We start from the raw sequence: 13,203 nt of genomic DNA, 5'->3' as shown, positions 1-13,203 counted from the left end.
GGTTGAGGAGACTGACTTTGCACATGGAGTTTGAACGAAGCTCACAATTTACAGCATTGTCCCCAGAACTGATCATCATCCTTTGGTTCTGAGTCAAGTGGAAGGAGATTTCGAAAGTTCTGTGACAAGCTAAGCTATGACTTCCTGGACTTGTGCCGTGGGGTTGAGAACTGTAGGGTCCCCCTAAAATAAAAGGGCCAGGTGTGCACTAAACATCAGAGGCTGCTACTCAGGTAGCTCTGTGTGTGTGTGTGTGTGTGTGTGTGTGTGTGTGTGTGTGTGTGTGTGTGTGTGTGTGCGGTGCACACAGCAGCTGTTTAAATTAGGAGACTCTCCATCCAACACCGAGAACAATAGCTGTAGGAAACTCAGATGTATCAGTGTAAGATCAAAAGAAGTGCCTACCACAGGTGAGAGTATTAAAATTCTAATGGTAAACTGACGCAGCATTCTCAACAAAGTGCCAAAGTTTGAAGCGCTCATGAAAAACAATGAAGCTCACATAATACTAAGTACGGAAAGCTGGCTGAAACCTGAAATTGATAGGAGTGAGATTTTTGGGCAAAATTTAAGTGTATATCGGAAGGATAGGCGAATGGGAGATAGAGGTGGTGTATTTGTCGCAGTAGACAAGCAACTCAGATCTGCCAAAGTAGAAAATGAAGCTGCATGTGAGATTGTTGGGGCAAGACTCAGTATCAGGGGTGGGCATAAAATGATAACTGGATCCTTCTATCACCCACTAGATTTATCTCCTGATGCAACTGAAAACTTTAGAGAAAACATCCTTTCACTTGTAGGTAAGTTTCCCAGTCATACTGCTATCATCTGTGGAGACTTTAATCATCCAACAGTCAATTGGGAAAATTATAGTCTTGTTCTTGGTGATGATCAGACATCCTATGAAACTGTACTAAGTACCTTCTCTGAAAACTACGTGAAATAGGTAGTTAGGAACACCACTCGTGATGGAAATATATTGGGTCTAATGACAACAAATAGACCTGACTTCTTTAAAGATGTCCACATTGAAACTGGTGTCAGATACCATGATGTGGTTGTGGCAACAATGATTACTAAAGTACAAAGGATAACTAAAACAAGTAGGAAGATATATGGGTTCCGTAAACCAGATAAAAAGTCAGTAGTGTCTTATCTCAGTGAGGAACTTGAACTTTCAGCACAGGTGAGGAGCATGTAGAGGAGCTCTGGCTCATGTTTAAAAGAATAGTTGACCATGCACTGGATAGATATGTATCCAGTAGAACAGATCACAGTGGGAGGGAACTCCCATGATATACAGTCACTGTAAAGAAACTTCAAAAGAAACAAAGATTACTGCATAATAGGTGTATAACAAAGTGTAGGGTTATAGATAGAGAGATGTTGAATGAAACACATTTGGCTGTCAAGAGCGTAATGTGTGATGCCTTCAATGAGTACCATAGCAGAATAATGTCAAGTTATCTTTCACAGACCTCGAAGAAATTCTGGTCATATGTAAAGGCTGTTAGTGACACCAAAGTTAGTGTCCAGTCCCTAGTGAATGAGACAGGAACTGAAATTGAGGGTAGTAAAGCAAAAGTTGAAATGCTTTATTCCATTTTCTAATGTTCCTTTACAAGAAAAAACCCAGGAGAATTGCCCCAATTTAATCTTTGGACCACTGAAAAGATGAATGAAATAAGTATTGGTGTCAGTGGTGTTGAGAAACAGCTGAAATCATTAAAATTGAACAAAGCTCCAGGGCCCGATGTAATCCCTGTCAGATTCTGTACTGAATTTATGGCTGAGTTAGCTCGTCTCCTGATTATAATCTGTCATAGATCCCTCAAATAAAAAACTGTGCCCAGTTCTCGGAAAAAGACACAGGTCACACCCGTCTACAAGAATGGTAGTAGAAGTGATCCGCAAAACTACCATCCAGTATCCTTTTTGTTGATTACTTGTAGAATCTTAATATGTATTCTGACCTCAAACTTAATGATGTATCTTGAACATAATGACTTCCTCAGTGCCGGCCGCTGTGGTTGAGCGGTTCTAGGCGCTTCAGTCCGAAACCACATGGCTGCTATGGTCGCAGGTTCGAATCCTGCCTCAGGCATGGATGTGTGTGGTGTCCTTAGGTTAGTTGGATTTAAGTAGTTCTAAGTCTAGGAGACTGATGACCTCAGATGTTAAGTCCCATAGTGCTTAGAGTGATTTGAATGTCCTCAGTGCCAATTATCATGGATTTAACATCAATCATGTAAAACCCAACTCTCACTTTTCTCACAAGACATACTGAAGGGTTTGGATAAAGGCGATCAGTTAGGTGCTGTATTTCTTGATTTCCAAAAAGCATTTGATTCAGTACCACACCTACACTTGTTGTCAAAAATACGATCATATGGGCATCAAGTGAAATTTGTGACTGGATTGAGGACGTCTTGGTAGGGAGGACATGTAGTAGAACTTTTTTCTCATGTAGCGCAAATGTTCACACATAACCGAGCAAGTGATTTATGGCTCAAAGACTCGTTACTAGTAAGAGAGACAGACTATCTCTGACTTGTGATATAAAGACTATGTGGATATAATGTGCAACATTGTGTGTACAACAGACAGATTATTTGTGTACAACGGACAGATTACTTCTGATTGGGAATTGCAGAGAGTGGGATTGTAGTGGAATTATAGTTAGTGGAATTGTTGTAAGCTGCCAGTTTGAATACCCAATGTAATTTGATGAATTATGATAACATTTCATCTCATACAAGAGGATGATGTATACTGGAATGTGGCTAGGAAAATCATTTATTGGAAAATATAATTCCATGAATGGAAAAGGTACATTCATTTCTCTGGTTATTTTAACTTCTCCTTTGTTTGTGGCTCAGAACATTATTTGGTGTGTCGTAACTCATAGGGAACTTTGTATCCTGGGAAATCAGTGAATCCTGCACCATGGTCATTTATGTTCTGTTTAAGAGATTAAATTCTGTTCTTTATCAGAACTGATGCACAACTTGGACTCTTATTTCCAAGCTGTACAGTGAGTACATGATATCAACCAAGATGGCTTCCCCATGGCGTATGATTGTGCCTCTGATTATTTTAAGAATTTTCAGAGTCAACGCTCGCCAGAATTCTGCAGAGCAACAGAGATTTTTTTCCAGCTGGAGTAATTAATTTTATACCTGGAAGAGTAAGAGATAATTGTGTAAAAATGTTGCCCAAAAGTTTCCATTCAAGTAGCCAGATATTATTCAGTAATATTAATGTATCTTCAAATTTGAGAGTGGGAGGGAAGTTAAAGATGCATCATGTTATCGTGGATGGAGAGTCATCGTCAGTTGTAGATGTAAGTTCGGATGTGCCTCAGGTAAGTGTGTTGGGACTCTTGCTGTTCATGTTGTATATTAATGACCTTGCAGTATTAGTAGTAAAATCAGCCTTTTTGCAGTTGATGCAATTATCTGTAAGCAAGTACTATATGAAAGAAGCTGCATAGTAGATATTCAGTCAGAGCTTGGTAAGATGTGGTGAAGAGATTGTCAACTTGCTTTAAATATTCAGAAATGTAAACTTTTGCACTTGACTAAACAAAAAAAAGGTAGTATCTTATGACTGTAGCAACAGTGAGTCACTGTTGGAATCAGCCGACTTATACAAATACCTGGGTGTAACACTTAGGAATATGAAATGGAATGATCACGTATGTTCAGTCATGGGTAAAGGAGGTGGTAGACTTCGCTTTATTGGTAGAATACTGGGAAAATGTATTCAATCTACAGAGGAGATTTGCGTACAAATCACTCATGTGACTGGTTCTAGAATATTGCTTAAGTGTGTGGGACCTGTACCTGATAGAACTAACAGGGGATATTGAATGTATACAGAGAAGGGCAGCATGAATGGTCACAGATTTGTTTAATCTGTGGGAAAGTATCACAAAGTTACTAAAGGAACTGAACTGGAAGACTCTTCAAGACAGACATAAACTATCCTGCGAAAGAATATTAACAAAGTTTCAAGAACCAGCTTTAAACGATTTCTCCAGGAATACACTACAGTCCCCTGTGTATCACTCAAATAGGGATTGTGAGGATAAGATTGAAATAATTATTGCACATACAGAGGGATTCATTCAAACATTCATTCTTCCTGTCCTCTACACGTGAATGAAACGGAAAGAAACCCTAATAACTGCTGCAATGGGATATGCCCTCTGCCATGCACCTCATGGTGGTTTGCAGATGTAGACGCAGATGTAGTTCACTGCAATGAAAATTACATTTCACACTCTTGGTAATTATAACACAGTTCATTTCAAATGTTCACTAATTTAAATTACAGAGATCACTTACAAGTGATGAAACTTTAAAGTTCTTGAGTCTCGCAGTGACCAGAACTCATATTCTCGTGTACAGAAGATATATATTAGTGGCATGAGTCATCATCTAGAGTCCCTCCAACACAGATATTACTCATTTACTTTCAAACCATGGACTGCCAATTTTGGTTGATGTCTGACCAGCTATAGGTGGGTGTAAGATCAAGTTGTTATTTTGAAAATTACATTATGCTTTAAAATTTGGCTTGGTTGGAATTTACTGCTTCAGGTAATGTACAAGAACCAGTAGAATTTTGGGTTACAGAAAAATGTTGCTGATTACAAATTTAGAATGGACATTATTTTTCTTCTGCAATGTGAAGTCCCTCATTTATATATACGATTACCATATTGCAAATTATGATAAATTCCATAACATTCTTAACTGGTAAGTTAATTAATTATTGCAGTGTGTCAAAGTGTACAGAAACAGAATCTAACTGTCGTTACTGCAAAATCTGCGATTGAAAATGGTACTGGATATGAACTTTGATTTTAATTATTGCAGAAGATAAGTACTTGCAGGTAATTTAAAGTGCTGTGTAGGAAAGTTGGAGTGCTTATTATTCAAATACTGTAGGTCACCTTTCTCAGATATAAATTTTAGCTGATAAGTTTTTTGCATATTGTGAAATGTAGTGTAACTGTAGTTAACTCTAATTTTTAATTAATGATGTCCTAATGAAAACTAATTACACATTTGTTATCAGAACACTTGGAATGAGAATCAGAATAATAAATTTAAGTGAAATTCAGTCTTAATAGAAGTTCGAGATTTTTATATGGACTGTACATGTCAGTAGATAAATTATTGGATTTTCGATGAAAATTAGCAAAAAAATTGGTTTTATGGGAACAGAGAACCATACAGATAGGGAGGATCCACCTGCTGTGCCACAAGTACATCATTATAGATAAATGCATCATCTGCCAAAAGTCTGTAGTTTCTGTTAATATTGTTTGTTAGGCCATGAACAGCAACAGTTCCCACACACTTGCTTGGTGCATCTGCCAATGGCTCTCCATACAAGATATTCTTTCAGCACCCTCCCTACCAAGCATCCTCAGTCCAGTTGCAGATTTCTCTATATACCCCTTACTATCATACTTACGATAGTAAGCATAGATGTGATACTGAGTAAAATGCTTTTCAGAAATCAAGAAATACTGAATCTACCTGACTACCTGATACATGGCTTGAAAGATGTCATGGAAGATTAGTACAAATTGGGATTCACATTCTCGTGTCCGTCGGCCGTCGTAATTTAATATATTATTATTATTATTTGATTTTTGCCGGCTTACGTGGTGGGCCTTAATAAAAATGATATTCCATTTGATTTTGATTTTACGGTTAAATGCTTTCCTGAAGTTCTCCTTTTTAACAATATTAATCTCAAATTATTTGTTACGTTAATGAATGTTAGACTTGCTGCATCTCAAAACATTGAGCATACAAGCTGAACAATGTAATAAACTTTTCATATTATTTCCTCGGCTAGTCAGTTCACTTTAAAGCAAAAGATCTTTAGTTATTAATTATAATTGCGGCCCACACACGCGCGAGAGTATTTTTCTTACCTCCGTTAACCATTGTATTGTAGTCGGAGTCCTGGCTCTGGCTGTCGGCTACGGTACTGAAAATAAGAATTTTAAAGCTACGTACTTCTGCAACTTCGTGCGGCTGTGGAGAAAAATTAATATTATGTTAATAGCGGGCGAGTATTTCGCTTCCGCTAATTTTCATAAGTTAATATCGCCACGTAATGGCGTCTTTGGCTGCATCGGTCGCTGCGATTGTTGAACTGTAAATTACTTGAATGCAGGTTAATTCAAGGAAGGTGGACATGAAATCGGGATCACCTCACACAAATTAAAAGCGCACAATAATATTCAATTAATATATATTATCTGCTTAACTCATACAAATATGCTTACATTTGTCAGCACTCGAAAGATGTCCGTCTATACACACTCAAGACAAAAGAGGAAGTGAAGTCGACTAAAAAATTAACAAAAGAGCGTATCTTGTCGTCTCTTTAGATCATTTTGTCATAAATTATTTCTTTGCAATCTAAACCTACACAGAGAAATTATTATTTTACAGCTACATGATAAAAATATATTATTCAATTTCTTAATGTCTCTTCTTTATAAATACTGTTTTTTAAGTCTTTTCGTAATATAGCACTGGGGACGCTATATTTACCCCCCGAAATGTTTATGTCATAAAAATGTTCGTGTTTTTTGACATAAATATTTCCTCTCTCATGTCCACAATGTCCACACGCAGATTTTTCTTTCACAGTCTACATATGTCACATCGTATGTTTACACCGTAGTAATTACTGAGGCGTGTTGCACACAAGGTGTAATACAGATGAAGTTATCTACATAACAATAAAATATACAATTGGTTACATATACAGTCATGTACAAAAGAAAAGGACATAGAATGCAATTAGTTTCATTTTGGCTACTTCTTTTTAGGGTTGCAACTTTTGCAGTGTTCAAAGGTATACAATCACGCGTTAGTCCATAAACTTGAAGTCCCACGGGTGTCAACTGTTCGCTCCCCATTTGGCGCGGCCGTAGGGAAACCCTGGGGAAAACCTCGGCGGAGCGACAGACTAACTGCTTTGGTCACTTTCACTTAAATGTTTCTGGGATGTCATTGGAGTACACAAAATGTGCATACATTACAAACATTTTTTTGTTGCACTATGCAAAGAATGAGGTCATTATAGCAATTGGTGTCGATGATCTACGCCGCGACGTTTAGCTTGCGACGGCGCCGGTTGTTGTATTCCGTGCTCGGCGGCTGCGGAGAGGTCAACGCCCGCTCGACGCCAGCGTGTTTCTCGCCGTCGCGGAACGTCAGAATCAGCTGATGCACGGTTGGCGATACGCTTCTGTCTCGCCCAGGCGTGGCGGAGTGGAATGATATTCGCCCCCCCCCCCCCCCCCCCCCCCGCTTGTTGGCAGGAGTCAGCTCTGCTACGCATCTCCAGAAGAACACCTGGTGTTCTACATGGCAACTTCACACACAAGAACTTTTTGCCGACACTACTACCACCTACATAAGTCAGCTTTTCCTGTGTTACTTTCAAGTAATGCACTTAAGCTATTCCTGATGTAACTGGAAGATCTGTACTTCCCACTTTCATATCAACAGCCTCAAAATGCATATTGTAGACTTCGGGATATGTTACAGGTCAGTGTCACACCACGATTGTGGAGAAAGGGGGGGGGGGGGGGGGCGGCATGTCACTCTCCAACAAGTGTTTACCAATAAGTAAGTGGCGGAAAATTATGGGTATAGGGCGGCTTAAACATGTGGAAAATGAGATTTTTATTATTCACTCACTGTATTTGACATTTATTATTCCTTTAAAATCGCACAACAACTTCAATAAAACACAGTTTAATCATTCACACACTTATTTCACAATTATTTCACTTTTAAACTGCAAATCCTCTAAGAACTGTCTTGAATCTTCACGAGTCTCTCTCAAAAACAGCCTTGATGTGGATAGATACGTACAGCAACCAGTAATCAGAGTCAGAACTGTGTCTGCAAAAACACAAGGATTATTAAACAAATTTTGCTGTCATTAATTACTAGCAATATAATTGACAGAGTAGATTGCTAATATTTGCTATAATGAATATCACATTTGCAAGAACGATCACACTGAAGTAATTGAGTCCATCGAAACGCTTAGAAACTAACCTCTTGTCTGACGAAAACGGTCTAAAGACGCAGTGGCAATTTCTTCAGATCTGTTGACAATGATATTTTGAGTTATTACTTTACTGAGTGACTGAAATGTAGTTCAGGTACCTGTGAACATAACAATATGTTACAATTCATTTTCTAAATACGAACTATTACGGTACTGTACGGCTATTAACATATTAATTACACTATTAATATTTTCACAGTTGTTTCTTTAATACAAAATTAAAGCCAACGGAAGAAAAAACGTAAAACATACTTGCCAAAGACAGGATTTTGAGATGCAATTTTCTGTGTTGACAGATGTAACTTTCTCATACGGTGATAAGTCGCAGGAATCGCAGAAATCGCAGAAGTAGCAGAAGTCACAGAAATCGCAGAAGTAGCAGAAATCGCAGAAGTAGCAGAAGTCACAGAAATCGCAGAAGTAGCAGAAATCGCGGAAGTAGCAGAAATCGCAGAAATAGCAGTGGCGGAGGGATACACGACCTATGTTCCTTAACTGCGACTCTTAACTGCGACAAATCACAGTTAAGAATCACAGATATACAAAAGTAGCATTCACAGAAATCACTGATATCGGAAAATCGCAGTTTAGCCCATCACTATTGTACTCACTGGAATTACAGTCTGTCCCAAAAATATTGACTGTGGGTTCACTTCATGTTAACAGTTCACATTTATAAGCAAATTCACAGTTTTTGGTGCGTAATTTTGGCGTTTGGCGTCCTTACCGCTGTTGAACGTTCAATACTAGCACTTCACTGTCCGTATCACAGTTTCACCTTCACAGTTTTTCACACTGCTTAAAATAACTCTTTCGATTAGTTCACAAACACTAATGTATTTCATTCAGTCTGAACTGGATTTTGGCTAGAGCTGGATTTTACCAGTCTCTCGCACTAATTATCTCTTTTTATTTTCCACTTAGAGTGGTACTTGCCTTCAGTTTTTTGACTATACAATTGTATTTCCGTCTCGTCTGAGGTAAGTCCCCACTCATTGCGTACTTGCCCTCCAGAGCCAGGCTCGACTTTACAAAACTTTGCCTCTCGCATTATTGTAGACATTTTATAATCTAGGCCTAGCGTGCAACTTCCTAGATTAATGTTAGATTTGTGACTTTTGTTTACACTACAAATTCGTGCAAATCTCTGCCTTAGCAGATGGCAATATATTTTAACAGTGCTTAGCGGTAGTCGCGTTTACTGATTTGCTTTGTACCTTGTCCACAATACATGAGATACCTTGGGTGATGTACACCCTGCACTCATATTGTTTAGTAAATTATGATTAAACATATTTCAGGATCGGTATAGACATACATACATGGAACAACATATACACTATAATATCGAATTTTCATAAGTTTCATTACTATTACAGTTCAAAAATATTCATGACACACTAATGAAAAATTCTTTCATCATTACATTCTGTTGAATTTTTTTAAATATTTTTTAAAGCATTTTTAAACATGAAATTTGTAAAATATTCTTAAGCCTACGTTCATTTTTTTTCTTCAAAATGCAATTGCTTAAAAATACTGTTATTCCTTAACATCTACAAAATTGAATCGCACTAATCTTGTGCACCTCATTGTCTTTTAATGTTACACTAAAATCCGAACATTTACACACAGAAAAAAAATACACTCTAAACTTAACCTACTATTCACATATATAAAAGTTGCTCTACTGAGCGAACGTCTTTAAGTCTTTGTAAGTATTTTCCTTGTTTCCTTCGTAATTGCCTCCTTATTTGACCACAGGATGGTGTAGTTTGCGTGACAGAAAGTATCGCGAGGTACCATTTCGATGTTATAGGTGTAGCCCTCGATAACACCGGGTTTTTCCGAAAACACATTCTCATAATCTGTAAGTAGCTGTGTCAATTCGTTTTGTTGTGCTTCAGTCAAATGTTCTGACTCCCTGACTTTCGTGGCTATCAGTTTCCTTTTTTCCTCCCTGTCTTCAGTAATAAACTCTTATAACATGCTTGTCTTGTACTTAAGTCAGAATATAAATTCATTACCTGTATTCCTTCGAATCTCGACTGAAAGCTCCGGCAATATTTACCGTGCACTTCCCGTGTCCTCAACAACGGCAAAATTACCCGTCTACCCTCATTCATAAGGCTTACTTCCCCGCACAAGAGGTCGATTTTTGCGTTCCTCTGGCGTAAAAATTCCATCCCCAGGATGCAAGCAACACCTAATCCTTTAACTACTGCTTCATTTCCTACCGTAAACTCGACTTGCACCTGGTGCTTTATGATATGAGATTGTGCACCTATTGCACCTGTTACACGACAATTCTTCACTGGCAATACTGGTATTCTATTATTTTGACTCAAGTACTTGTAAAAATTTGCACTCATGACATTGGTTGAAGCGCCGGTATCGACTATTATCTGTATTGGTGCTCCGTACATATCTGCTTGCAATATAGCCTGCACAACACTTTTGTCGGTTCGGTTACATTTCTGCGGTATGTCCACAAGTTCCTTTTCTATTTTTGTTCCCTCATTGTATCTCAGCATACAAAGTTTATGGCTGTCATCCGTGGATGTGCCCTCACTACACCGTCCTGCAGCCAACAACGGAGAGCGTATTGTGGCTGTCTTTAGTTTAACGGATGAGCATTAGTGGGTTGACAGTTGTCTGTCACTTCCACTAACCTCACATTGTGGTTCTGGTTGTTGTTGCTACTGTTGGGTTGGCCACCCTGCCTCCCCGATGGTGTAATTTGATATTATGTATGGCTCTGGTATTGCGGTGGTCGGTTGTAACTCCCTGACATGTTCTGTGACGGACCTGGGTTGGCGTTCCATTGTGGCGCTGTGTTTTGTTGCCACTGTGGTGTCGGTTCATTACAACCACGCCACTGGTTTCGGTTGTTCCGCCATTGCGGATTGCCGTTACCATTATAACCATTAGTAATGCGTCCATCATGATGACTCTTCCGATTTTGACGATTATAACCGTTGCCGTTATAACCATTGCCATTGTTTGCGCCTCGATTCTGTTACCGGTGCTCTTGCTTATTCCCGTTGTTACTACCGTTACTGTGGCTGCTATTGTAATCGGCTTTTTGTTGATTACAGCCTGCATGGTTCCACTTGTTTTCGGTTTTCATATGTTCGATCAATAAGTCAACAGAATCCACTATTTCCATGAATTGTTCTATATCGTATTCCGGCACATTGATGAAATATCTTTTAATTTCACTGGGCAACTTCATTTTTATCAATCTGATTATGTCACGATCGGACATCGGCTCGTCCCAGTACCCGGTTTTGTTTATATACTTTTCGAAATATTTGCGTAACGTTCCCATCTTAGGATTGTACATTTCTGGACTGTACAACTCCTTTCGTAGTCTTTCTTGGACGCTATCGGACCAGAATGTTTGCAAGAATGCAGCTTCAAACTGTTGCATCGTTAGACATTTTTCGGACACGTCGGTGGCCCACAGTGCCGCATCACCTTGAATAAAGGAGACCACGAACTGTATTCTTTGTCTTTCCGTCCATGTCCTGGGAAACACATTCCTGAAGCTCTTAATAAATATCACAGGGTGGACATTTCGTTTTTCGCTATTGAAGGGTTGGAATGTTCTGTGTTTTATTACGTTGTCCTCTTTTTTGCACATTTGATTGCTACATTCTGTGACATTCATTACTTCGTGATGTGCGCTGCACGGTATCGCATGTTGTTCATGCTCGCAATTCACATTAGGTTGCGGTTGCGCACTCGCACCCTGCATACAGTCTGCGTTATTATAGTAGTCGGTACGCGGAGTCGGATTCATCTGTCCGCCACTGTTTACATTGCTTTCCAACACAGTCTCCGCGCGACCTCCTGTTGCCAATTTGGCAACTCCGCTGTCACACGGGATTTGATCTGTGTTAATTCGGCGTGCAGTGCGGCAGCGCTAGCGTCAATATTTACACTCGCGGCCGCAATCGCTTGTTCTACAGCTGTTTTTACATCGCTTTCAATCTTTGCAGATATCTCGCGATCCTTTACTTCTAGCCATTCATTGAATTCTTTGTCGACTTTTTGAGCTTGCACTTCCAAATATGTATCAATACTTTTCCGTGCATCTATCTCCACATTATCCACGCGGGTGGTTAAAGTCTGGACATTGTCTTCAAGCCTAGCCTGCGATATCTGTAATTTTTGCATCTCGCCGGCTAAGCTTTGCACAAAATCGGGCATTTCTTTGCACGCGTCCCGCATCTCGGCAAGTTCGCTTTGGATACGATCTAGTTCCGCTTCACTGCGCTGCTCTTGCTCACTGAGATTTTGCGTAAATTCTTTCCCTGGGTCATGTAGCATTTGCGTTAATTTTTTCTCCTGCTCATGTAGCATCTGAGCCAGTTTTTCGTCTCTTCCCCTATCTCTCTCTTCTAACCTGTGCAGAAATTCTGCAAATGGGTCTGCAATCGGTGAGCATACTGGTGCCCCGCTTAATCTAGCACTCGATTGGCCCCCCTGCCCAGGCAGTGGAGTTGTTATTTTATTCCCATTCTGCTGTGGAGCGTCATTCACCGTCCACAGATCCTCGCCCACGGCTCCGGAAATTATGTTATCCGAGGCGGTGGCTTGGGATTCGTTTACGTTTTGCAACTGACCCTCACGTTCCATATTAACAAAATTTTGTTCGTCTGGCACGGATGCTTTAGCTTGTCCTATCTTACCCATAATAAATTCACTTTAAGCCACTGACGAATCTTTAACACTGATACACACACACGAATAATTATCCCCTCCAAAAATAAACATATATATACACAAAACGAATAATTATCCCCTCCAAAAATAAACACACAAATACACAAAACACCGAAGGTATCTCATGTGCGCATGGGTTCGATATTCCGCACAAAGCTACACAGGATGCTTGCACAATGGGCCTTACCTTACTTATTTTTCTTTCTCGCAATCCTTTTTCTTTTCTACACTTTTTCTTCTCCAGATCTCCTCAGGGTGTGGTTTTGTTGTTGTACATGTAAAAGAATTCATGTAGGCATTAATATTTTACAACAATTAGACACATACATAATTACATTCCTTACAATAGTA

The 13,203-nt window shown here is 39.3% G+C and overlaps 1 protein-coding gene and 1 long non-coding RNA gene across 2 annotated transcripts in view; one reads left to right on the top strand and one right to left on the bottom strand.

Moving 5' to 3' along the window:
* Positions 1 to 13,203, top strand: part of LOC126161840 (general transcription factor 3C polypeptide 1) — a 359,490-nt gene that overhangs the window by 292,020 nt on the left and 54,267 nt on the right. The gene's annotated exons all lie outside the window — the stretch shown is intronic.
* Positions 7,761 to 8,467, bottom strand: LOC126161841 (uncharacterized). Its single transcript, XR_007534965.1, has 3 exons — positions 8,374 to 8,467; positions 8,109 to 8,219; positions 7,761 to 7,949 (listed from the first exon to the last, which is right to left on the bottom strand). It is a non-coding gene; the product is annotated as an uncharacterized LOC126161841 (long non-coding RNA).

The sequence above is a fragment of the Schistocerca cancellata genome, chromosome 2 (assembly GCF_023864275.1).
Source record: "Schistocerca cancellata isolate TAMUIC-IGC-003103 chromosome 2, iqSchCanc2.1, whole genome shotgun sequence".
Taxonomy (NCBI): Eukaryota; Metazoa; Arthropoda; class Insecta; order Orthoptera; family Acrididae; genus Schistocerca; species Schistocerca cancellata.
Note: the sequence above shows the minus strand (reverse complement) of the source record. Positions and strands in the feature narration are given on the sequence as shown.